Genomic DNA, 11,489 nt, shown 5'->3' on the forward strand with positions numbered 1-11,489 from the left:
GGCATCCCCTGCCTTGCGCCCTCACACCCCTCCTCCACTAGTTCCTTGAGGCCAAGAAAGGGGGGAGGGGGAGGGGGAGCAGAGGTGGGAGGGGAGAGGGATCAGAGCCTGAGCCGCCTTAGCACCACAGGAGAGGAAACCCAGCCCCCGGGGCCACCTCAGGAGTCTGTGCTGCACCTGCCTGGGGACTGGGATGGTCCACCAGTCTGCAAGTCCCTAGGGACTTGTGGCCCCTCAGTCTTGTCCTTCCTCTGGTCTCAGCGCCTCCTAGACGGCTGGACACAGAGCAGGGACCCTGTGATCATCTGAACTGGGAGGCTCACCCTTCCTTTCGAGATGGGTCTGGAGCGCCTGGGAGTCGGTCAGGGCAGAGGGAGCAGACTCCACCTTGGCCAGCGGCCCGCCCAGCGCTCTACAGAGGACCCAGCTGTCTCGGCCTGAGGTCAGCATCCTGGGGCAGCTGGCAGAGGTGACAGACTCTGCCCAGGTCTCTCCCACCCCCACTGAGACCACCATACGGCTCTCAGAACACAGAGCTGGAGTTCTCAGAGGAAGTGACCAGCGCCCAGTGCCCAGTGGCTGTTTCCCTGTCCCCTCCTTTGCCAGTGAGAAGGCTGTCTTGACCTTATTTCGACAAGGTGTTTTTAAACTCGAGGAGTCTGCTGCTAAGAATGTGTCTTGTGAATACACCCCCTGGATGCACAACGGCCCACACTGAAGGGTCTCCAGAACAACCGTGTGTGTCATTAACCAACTGGAAGCAAATTAAACATCCATGTCTGGAGGGTGTCGCGGAGTGTGCCTCCTGAGTCCCTCAGGGAGGCTGTGGGGCCGCTCTGTCCCATGTGTGGAGCCTGCCAAGGCACAGAGTAGGGTCTGTTCAGGTACCCCATTTGCCGGACACACAAGTGGGGTCTGAATCACCAGCTGGGTTTTGGGGTGACAGTTCCAGCGTCTCCTATTGTTTGGAAACATAGTGTCACAACATTAAAAGTTGCTTTCATCAATAATTGCAATAAGTGATTTCAAAAAAATAGTGAAGAAATACAAAATTGACTAATTCTCAGGAGTGCTGAAGCATCTTTGGACCGAAATTAGCCACTCAGCTCTGCCCTTCCATAATTATAAAAGAATTAAAAAATATCACCACCCATGTGTCTGTCTCTGAATGCAAATTTTACAAAGGGTGGCTTGTGAAGTCAGGGGCCTCCAGACCCTCTTATGTCTGTTACAGCGTTGGCAGGAACACGGAGAACCTGGGGCCACAATCAAGAGGCTGAGCTGGAGGGATATGCCCTGGAGGCAGGACCGGGCTAGGTCAGGCCCACGGGGCAGCCTGCTTGTATGCTGTGTCTGTAGGGCATGGCCCAGTCCCAGGCCTGGGATGTGCTCAGCCGGACACATGCAGAGCATGGCCACACCAAGGCCATCAGCAGATAAGGCTGGGGTCTACCCAGGAGCCCATGAAGTTCCACTGAACTGTCATCAACATTCATTCTTCATTCATTCATGCCGGAGCTGGTGGGTTCCAGGAGGGACACAGAGAAGAGGGGTCTGTCCTCGCCCTCAGGAGTTCACAGCACTGTCAGGGGGTGGGGGGCAGGCACAGGCACGCCCCTCTAACACACAGGCAGGACAGCATATACAAAGTCAGGGTGGGAGGAGGAATGACCAACCAGTTTCCATCATGAAGGTTCCAGAAAGGTTCGAGGAAGAACATTTGACCTGGCTATTGGGGGGAAGGGCCATGTTTCTAAAGAGAAAATATTCAGGTGGAGGAAACAACCAAGTAAGGGCTTGGGAGCATGAGCACTCAGTGACCGATGACCAGAGCAGAGGAACCACAAAAGGTCACTCTGGGCTTTCTGGCCTGGACCTCTCCTTGGAAGGATTAACAAAGTCACCTCCTCTGTCCTGAGCACCGTACCGGGTGTCTATCTGCCTCTGGACAGGTCCTCCTGTGGGTCCTGTAGGCGCCGGAATTCACTACATCTGAAATGGAGTTCACCCACCCCCTCCAGCCCTGCACCTTCTCTCAGATTTTCTACCACCTTCCACCAAACCCTCTGAACAATGAACCTCAGAGCGGTGCTCAAATCCTCTAGCCAGCTAGCCCTGTACGTGTGAGGGGCACCTGATCATCAATATCGGTTAAATGAATGAAGGAGCGAGGAGAAGGGATTGGGGGTGAAGGATCCTGCTCGCTCTGAGTCAGGTCTGAAAGACAGGGAGGCCCAGGGCTGGCGATGCCAGGCCTCCTCGGAACCTGTGTGCATGGAGGCATTACTTTGCCGGTGAGCTCAGCATCGATCTGCATGGCTCTCTGGGGGGCCAGGAGCTGGGCCAGATCTCACAGAGCCTGCCAGGAAGTAGGATGCAGGTGTCGCCATGCTGAGACCGCGGCGTGACTATGAGGAGTGCAAAGAAGGGTGTCAATGGTACAAATCACCGTGTCATGGCAGGAGCTTGTGTGCAGCAGGCAGGAGAGGGAGGCCAGCTAACTTCTCCCACATCCTCACTCCCTCTCCGTCCCCTGAAATTCACACAGGGACCCTTTGCCAGCTCAAGGACTGGCCCAAACCAAGCCCCCTCCTGACAGGTGCACAGTAAGTCCCACACCCTGCCCTCTACGGAGCCCTCCAGCTTCAAACCCCAAGAGGAGCTTTGGGAAGAAGGTGTGGATCTGGGCAGAACCAGCTCTAGATGGAACCAAGGAGAACAGGAGTTCTTGAGACGTCCGCTCACACGGTGGCTCTACCCTGGGCGACAGGAGACCACGGGCCGGAGTGCCCGCCCTGCCAATGGTGGGAGGTGGGAGGCTGGCTAGAGAGCCACTTGTTAAATATTTGGGAATTTTGTGGTGTGTTGTTAAACCATTGGTAGCTTGAACTCATTCATGGTGGGAGTATTTACACCATGGAAATGAGCAAACTCTCTGAATTGGGGCATGTTTCCCTCCTGGAGAGCCAGTTCACAGCACATCACGGCCCGGGGTTGTCCCTGTGTGGGGGCAAGTGGTGCCCATGTCAGCGTGGCTATGGGGGGGTGCCATCCTAGGAGACGACAAGATAATAACCCGAAGCATTTGGCTGGCACTTTGAACTCCAAACAGAGCTGCTGGTGACCTCGGCTCTGGTGGCTCAGAAAGTTCTGGAAGTCATGGTTACTGCTCTAAAAACAGGTAAACTGAGGGTTGCCGGCAGTCAAACAGTGAGTAAGATGCAGCGATGGAACTGTCAGCCCTGAGTCTCCCCTGAGGCCCGCAGCCTGTCCTCCGCAAGGGCCCCCTGAGAGCTCAGCATGCAGAGGCTGAGAGCCAGGGAGAGCCCCAGCTCTTGGTCTCGGCAAAAAGGAGAACCTGCAGGGATCGACCCCTTTGTGGCGCCGCATGGCCAGCCCCTTCCACGCATCAGCCATGGCCCTTGATCCTCAGGGAAGCCCCGTGACGTAACTCATCAGGCCTGCTTTCCAAATGGGGGGAATCGGCAGAGCAACTCGTCTGCGGTCACGCCGCTGGTCAGATCTAGAAATCCGCCACTGCCCCCGGCCCCCTATCCAGTGGTCCTTGATGGCTATCAGTTGTTCCTTTGCTGACCACCCCGAAGAGAGAGGAGAAAGTGAGCAAAACTGAGGGTGAGGTAGACTGAGAGCTCCCTGCTCCTGGCCAGTTTGATGGCCACGATTTCCAGAGCAAGGTCCTCATATTCGGCCCCAAGCAGGCCCCTTGCAGAGAGCTGAAGGCCCTGATGGGTCTCCAGGGGTGTCTGTGGGTGGTGGGGCTGAGCTGAAGGGTGGCGGGCAGGAAAATGGTGGCTTTATGAACTAATACGTCGTATTGCCAAATGTTGCCCAATTTACACAGAACCCACAAAGACAAAGAGCTTCTATGTCCTTGGGCAGCTGTCTTCCTCCTCCTTCTCCCCCCTCACCTCCCTCTCCTCACAATCAGCACCCTCTGTCCTTCTGGACCCTCCCCTCTCAGGACCAGCACCCCGCAGACCTGCCGAATGACACCGCACCATTCTGCCCAATGGTCCAGGGGCCAGTGGAAACGTCCCAGGTGTTCCAGGGGCAAGATTTCAATTCCCCTGGCCAGGATAGCACCCCCATTTCCCTGGCAGAAATCCGAACTCCATGAGCACCTACTCACCACGTCCAGATGAGAACGTGCAGCCGGCCAGGCCCAGAGAGAGTCTTCCTGGAAGGTGCCAGCCAAGGGCAGCCTGGAGGGTGGCAGCTGCTGGCCCAGGGCCAGCCATGCAAATTTCTTCCCAGAAGGAATGAGATCCCTGCCAGAGAAACCCCCAGGCTGGAAGCCCCTGAGATGGGGGGGGCCTGCTGCTGCCACCCCTCCCCTGGGGCTGCTTTCTGGCAGCTCCCCTGGCTGGCGGCCTCCATGCCTGCTGCCTGCACTCTACGGGGACCGTTGGTGGGCCATCTGTGAGAAGGAGCTGGAGTGGGTGCCCAGAGGAGCAAGGAGCTGCTATTTTCCTCCATCCCCCTGGGTGAGGCTGGAGCCACTCTTCCCCGGCTCCCCCAGGCTGGGAGTGACCAGCCCCCTGACCAGCTCCAGGCCGACGTCCCTTCCACATCCCCTCGTTCATTTCTGCACTGGACGGCCCGGTGGGCCAGAGGGAACAGGGCAGATAGGGTTAGAGGCATAGGAGACTGGGTTGGATACCTGGGTTAGTCTCTTAACCTGTGTAAGCCTCAGTTTCCCCATGTGTAAAAAAAAGGATACAAATAATACCCAGCTTATGAAGTGGGTGGAGTTAAAACCTGACGTTTGAGATGCTTCCACAGTACTCAGTACGGACAAGCTATTGGTCCTATTTGCAGACACTCCTGCGTGTCATGAGCTCTGTGGGTCTCGGCTGGGCACAGGGGCACGGAGGGAGCAGGCAGTGGCCTCTGGGGACACCTGGCCCATCAGGAGGGGTGGTGCGTGCTGAGAGTCTCCGTCCTGAGTGCAGGGCCCCCAGCAAGGTGCTGCTGGGAGCTCTGACAGTGGAGGGGACACCCCTCCCCCCAGGAGGAAAGACAACAGCAAAGTTATTTTTTTTTTTTAAAGATTTTTATTTGTTTATTCGACAGAGATAGAGACAGCCAGTGAGAGAGGGAACACAAGCAGGGGGAGTGGGAGAGGAAGAAGCAGGCTCATAGCAGAGGAGCCTGATGTGGGGCTCGATCCCATAACGCCGGGATCACGCCCTGAGCCGAAGGCAGAAGCTTAACCGCTGTGCCACCCAGGCGCCCCAACAGCAAAGTTATTGCCCCTCCTTCTAACAGAGCATGTGGCTGCCTTCAACTGCCCGTGTGTCCTAGAGTGTCAGTCTCACCCTGTCCTGCTCTCCAGCTCCTTCTCCATGTCTCTGTCCCTGATCCCTGCCTATTCCCTCTCTCCCTCCTTGGCTTCCTTCTCCATCTCCCGCGTCCACATTCCTTTTGGGTGCCCCTCCACTGGGAGCCTGCTGACCCTAGCTGAGCGTCCTTCTGTCACAGTGACTGTAACACTGACCCATCTCCCCGCACCCCTCCCCTGAAGCTGGGCTCTGGGAGGAAGAGGCTGACTCTGACGCATCTCCAGACCCTCAAGTTCAGCTCAGGGCCTGGCGCAGGGCAGAGCCTCACTGAGGGATTGCTCACTGGGAGCATGTGAAGAGAGGCAGGAGGAGAGGTCGAAATACCCCTCCCCAAAATCCTTTGCTTCTAAGTCTAATTGGCACCCTTCTCATCCTCGTGGAGGTAGGAGGAAGCTGGCCCATGAGAGTGACTGGGGCACTGAGCTCCAGTGTGGCATGTGGGGGGGCACCTGCCCCAACCTCCCCCCTGCCCCCCGCCTCACCCTCTGTGCCCTGGCAGAGACCTCCCAGCAGGTGGGACATTCCCATCTTGCCCCTGCCCCGCCCTGTGCAACATCTAACATCTGTGGGTCTGGTGTCTGAAGGAGCATCTGTATGAGGACAGCAGCTAGGGGGTTGATGGGAAAGTTTGGAGAAGAGATTCCTCCGTGACCCCCAACACCCAGAACTCCCCTACGGGGAAGTTAGGACCCCCTTCTACTGAAAGTCCTCTTCCCTCCCCTACAGCCCACATCAGCTTCCAAAGACAAGGAGAGAGGGCACCAGGAGAGCAGCAGGAAAATACCAGTGATGAGCTGGGAGGACTGTGGGGGAAAGGGGGCAAAGCCTCCCAAATCCTAATGCACCCCCATTTTCAGGCCAGAGATGCTCTCGTCTTAGTGAATCACTCTGCAGCCAAAGGCCTATTGGAATGTCCAGAAGGGCCTTGGCAGCCTAGGACCTCTCTCTCTAGCTCCTTCTAGATGTTGCTTTCTCCAGGGACACCCTGCCCTTCCCATCCCTTCCTTCCCTCTCCCTCCCAGCTCCAGATTCAATCCTCCTCTTCCCTCCCCCAACTCTTGTTCAGCTGAAACCAGAGGCAAAGCTAGCACAAACCCAGGTGTCTCTACGACATGCTGGCACATGAGCAGTGCATTTAACCCTACGGGTGTATATTATCACTGAACGTGCGTTCTCCCAAGGCTACAGAGAGCATTAGCCCGGGGTACTCTCCTGGGCACTCTGTCTACTCATCCTTAACCTCCTGTGTTAGGATGGGGGGGGGCAGAGAGGGGGAGCAAGACGTGCCCTTCCTTTTCTTTTTTCTTTTAAACAAGTGGAATTTTAGGGGCGCCTGGGTGGCACAGCGGTTAAGCATTTGCCTTCGGCTCAGGGCGTGATCCCGGCGTTATGGGATCGAGCCCCACATCAGGCTCCTCTGCTATGAGCCTGCTTCTTCCTCTCCCACTCCCCCTGCTTGTGTTCCTTCTCTCGCTGGCTGTCTCTGTCTCTGTCAAATAAATAAATAAAATCTTTTAAAAAAAATAAAAAAAAATAAACAAGTGGAATTTGACATTTTTTTTAAGAGAGGGAGATGGGGGGGAGGGGCAGAGGGAGAGGGAGAGAGTCTCAAGCAGACTCTACGCTGAGTGTAGAGCCCGACGCAGGGCTCCACATCACGACCCTGAGATCATGACCTGAGCCAAAACCAAGAGTCGGACACTTAACCAACTGAGCCACCCAGGTGCCCCAAGATGCCCCCTGTTCTTCATCCACTGAGCAGGTCTTGATCTTGGGCAAAGTCTTCCTCCAGAGAGTATTACCTTCCAGAGAAATCCACTTGGGAAAAGATTAAAGTTCAGTCACCTGCTTGGCCCTCTTGAAAAGAGATACGAACTCCCTAGCGTGTGTGGTGTTGGATGGAGGATTGGGGGAAGCTGAGGGGTGGGGGCTGGGGATATAGGAAACCAAGGCTCTGACCAATAGTGTTGTTGCCCAATGTTGCCCCATTTGTAAAGGAAACTCAGCAATCAAAGGGCTTCTCTCTGCTCATCCTTCCTACCTCTTCTTTACGTCTTCCTTCCTCTCTGAAATCCTAGCCCTCTTATGGTTTTCTCTTCATTCCAGTCTGGCCAGGCTGGGCTTAGCTCCCAGTGTCTCTAGGTCAATACTTGTATGTGTTTTCAGATGCCCCCTTCTCCTTCTCTCCCTGGGTGCCATCTGGTGCCCAAATGCACTCAGCCTTCCTTCATCCTGCCTCTCATGCACACACATGCCTTTCCATTCTGTGGTCATGAGATAATCCTGGGCTCCTACCTCAGCTCCTGACCACCCTCCCACCTCTCACTGCCCTGTTACAGTCCATCCCCAAGGGACTCTCAAAACCACATAGCCCACAGTGGTTCCACGGCTTCTTTCCTTGCCCCTCCTCTCTTCTCCCTATGCTCTGTGCCTGAAGAACTTCGTCTTCCTTCCTCCTGTAGATTAAACTACCCTCTCTGTGCTGAAAACTCCTGGAAATATATTGCCCACACAGATCTCATGTCTACTCTGATGGAGGTGTGCTCAACTGTGAACAAGACAGCTCAACCTGGAAGTTTCACCAGCACCTGAAAACCGCATGTCCGACTTCAGTTCTGGATCAAGATGGAGCAGACACATCTCTCCCTACTCCTCTCAAGTACAGCTTGAAACTCTGGGGATGATAGCTATCATGGCTTAAAACAACACAAATTTATTATCCTCAAGTTCTAAATGTCGAGGTTCCGATCATCCTCAGTGGGCTAAAGCACATATAGCTGTTTTCCTTCTGGAGACTCTCAGGGGACTCACTTCCTTGCCTTTTCTAGAAAGTGACTGAGTTCCTTGGGTCTTGGCCCCACATCACTCCCACTTCTGTTTCTACTTTCCCACCTCTGTCTCTCACTCTGATCCCCTGCCTCCCTCTTATAAAAACCCTTGTAATTACATTGGGCCCACTTGGATAATCCAGGATATGCCCCATCACAAGATTGTTATTTTAATCATATCTGCAAAGTCCCTTTTGCCACATAGGGTAACATATTTACAGGTTCAGGAATTAGAACATGGACATCCTTGGGGTCCCTTTCTCAGCCTAACAGACCAGTACATTGTGATAAATCATATACATGAAGTGGCCATTGGAGTGACCACTAAGTAAACTGTACAGGGATACACTCAAAAACACTATAGATAAATCAAGATGAAATTGTAAAAATATGTTTAAGTAACCCACAGGACAGTAGGAAAAAGAAAATGATGAAAAATGCAAAAACAAAGAAAACAAATAAAAAATAAAATGGCAGATGTAACCCTAGTATATCAATAATTATATTAGATATAAATAGGTTAAATACTCCAATTAAAAGACTGGGATTGGCAAAGTGGTTTTAAAAAAACATAACCCAGTTATCGGCTGTCTATAAGAAACTCACTGGAAAATATAACAACAGAACTAGGTTGAAAATAGAAGGATAGAAAAATATATATCATGTAAATATTAATAAAAAGAAAGTAGGAGTGACTGCACTAATATCAGAAAAAGTCAAATTGAGAGCAAGGAAAACGGTTAGGGGCACAGAGGGACATTACATAATGATATCTGGGTAACAATCCTAAATATGTACACACCAAAAAGCAGAGCTGCAAAATACATGAAGAAAAAATGGATAGAATTAGAGGTGCCTGGGTGGCTCAGTCAGTTAAGCATCTGCCTTCAGCTCAGGTCATGATCCTGGGATCCTGGGATCAAGCTCTGCTTCAGAGTTCCCTGCTCAGTGGGAACTGAGCTCCCTCTCCCTCTGCCCCTCCTTCCACTCACGCTTGCTCTCTCGTGCTCTCTCTCTCTCAAATAAATAAATAAACAAAATCCTAAAAAACTGATAGAATTGAAAGAAGAAATAGAAAAATCCACAATTATAATTGGAGACATCAAACCCCTCTCTCAACAACTGAGGGAACAAGAGACAGCAAATGAGCAAGGGTGCAGGAGAACCCAACAACACCATCAACCTACAAGATGTAAGCAACATTTATGGAGTACTCTGCCCAGCAATAGCAGAATATAATTCTCCAGTTCCCATGGAACATTTACCAGGACTGACCATGTCCTAGAACATAAAACAAACTTCAACAAACAAAGAGATTGAAATCACACAAAATGTATTCTCTGATCAAAATTAAATCAAACTAAAAATCAATAACAAAAAGAGGAAAATCTCCAAATCCTTAGAAACTAAACATCCAGGGGTGTCTGGCTGGCTCAGTTGGTTGAGCCTCTGACTCTTCGTTTCGGCTTAGGTCATGTTCTCAGGGTCGTGAGATTGAGCACCATGTTGGGCTCCATGTTCAGGGTGGAGTCTGTTTCAGATTCTCTCTCTCCTTCTACCCCTTCCCACTGAGCTCGAGTTCTCTCTCTCTCTCTCAAATAAATAAATAAACCTTTTTTTTAAAAAGAAAGAAACTAAGCATCCAAATATTCAATGGGTGAGTGGGGCTGTAAGACACAGGAGGAGCAGGTAGGGCCAGGACAGAGTGGCAACCCCCACAGTCTCCCTTTTAAAGCTGAACCAAGCAGTGTGCCCCCAGTGCTTGACCCAGGACATCTGTCCTTCTGATCCCTTGTTCTGTCTTGTTATTTGTCTGTAACTCTCTGTCTCTTCCTCCTTCTCTCTCTGTTACAACTTCTAGCTCTTTCTCCATCTCCAGATCTCTCTCTCTCTGCCTTGTGCTCCCATTACATCTTTCAGTCACCCTCATCACTCCCACCCTCTCCCTCAGCCTCGCAGCCCCAAGTCCCCTAATGGCCTCTCCCAGCAGACTCTTCACTGTCCTCGGCACTTTCTGATCTATCTCTCAGCCAGCTGCCTCTTGGTTCTCAGGTTCTATCTCTGTTCTACGATGCCTTCTCCCTCCCACTTCCAAGCTTCCTGGGCTACAGTAGAAGCTTTCCCAGAGCCCATGTGGCCACTTGGTCTCTTCCCCAGGAGCTGAAGTTCACAGTGTTGGTGACTAAGGACAGCTGATGTGCTTTGCCCATCAGTAGGCAACAGCAGGGGCCACGGAGAGCTCCAGGGACTGAGTCCAGGTGAGTCCAGGTGAATCCAGGTGAGTCCAGGTGAGTCCAGGCCCAGATGGTTCTTAACCACCATTCCCTGGTCACCAGGGAAGTTGCACTTTGACGAGGAAGTGGCCACAGGATGCAACACGAATGCCAGAGGGCCACTGTAAGGACACAAAGGCAGAAGACGACTTGTAGAATGAGGAAGTGGTGGGCAAAGTAGATGGGGACCTGGTAGATGAAGCAGAACCTGATGGCTATTTGGAAATGGAGGAAAGAGTCAAGGAAGTAAGCAATTTCCAGGATATTTGGAAATATTTTGCTTTGAGATTGCTCCCATGAAATAAGCTAACCAAAAAATCAGACACTTTCAGAGCTTAATGTTTCCCTGGATACTAAAGTGGGGTCTCTAAGCACGAGGGGCCATGTGGTCTGCCCAGACCTGCCCTGGTAGGGCTAGGAGGACTCTGGCTTCCTAAATTGCACTAGGTGGAGGGAGGAGAGTGCAGGGAGTCAGAGTTCCCTTCAGTTGAAAACAATTCATAGAGCATTTGCTCTGGGCCAGGCTCTTGTCAAGTGCTGCGGGTCACTTGGTCCCTGCCCCCAAGGACAACAGATAGGAAAGCAGGCAGTTACTACCACGGGGGAGATGAGAATGTGTGGTAAAAGGCTTGAAAGACCATGCCTGTGCCCAGTGCCCTGTAAATAGGGGAGGGGTCACCCCCTGGGGCATCTCTGGAAGAGGCTGGGAAAGCCCTCACACTCCCCCATCCTGGCATTTTCCAGCAACCCCCACAAGGTGGGCCTGGCTAGAACCAAGTGACTGAGGGAGAGGTTATAGGGACCAGGAATTCTGGGGCCTTGTAGGGAACTGGAAGAACATTTGCTTTCATTCTGAGGAAGAGAGGAGCCATTGGAGGGGCCTAAGAATAGACTTAGATGGAGGGGCAGGAGGGGAGCAGACAGACAATTGTGGGGGCTCAGCAGTAATCTGCAAGAGAGTTGTGACAGCTTGGTCTGGGGTACAACAATGGGGAAGTGGCAGCATGGATTGGATTCTAGATGTG

Source organism: Ailuropoda melanoleuca, chromosome 4 (assembly GCF_002007445.2).
Source record: "Ailuropoda melanoleuca isolate Jingjing chromosome 4, ASM200744v2, whole genome shotgun sequence".
Classification (NCBI taxonomy): domain Eukaryota; kingdom Metazoa; phylum Chordata; class Mammalia; order Carnivora; family Ursidae; genus Ailuropoda; species Ailuropoda melanoleuca.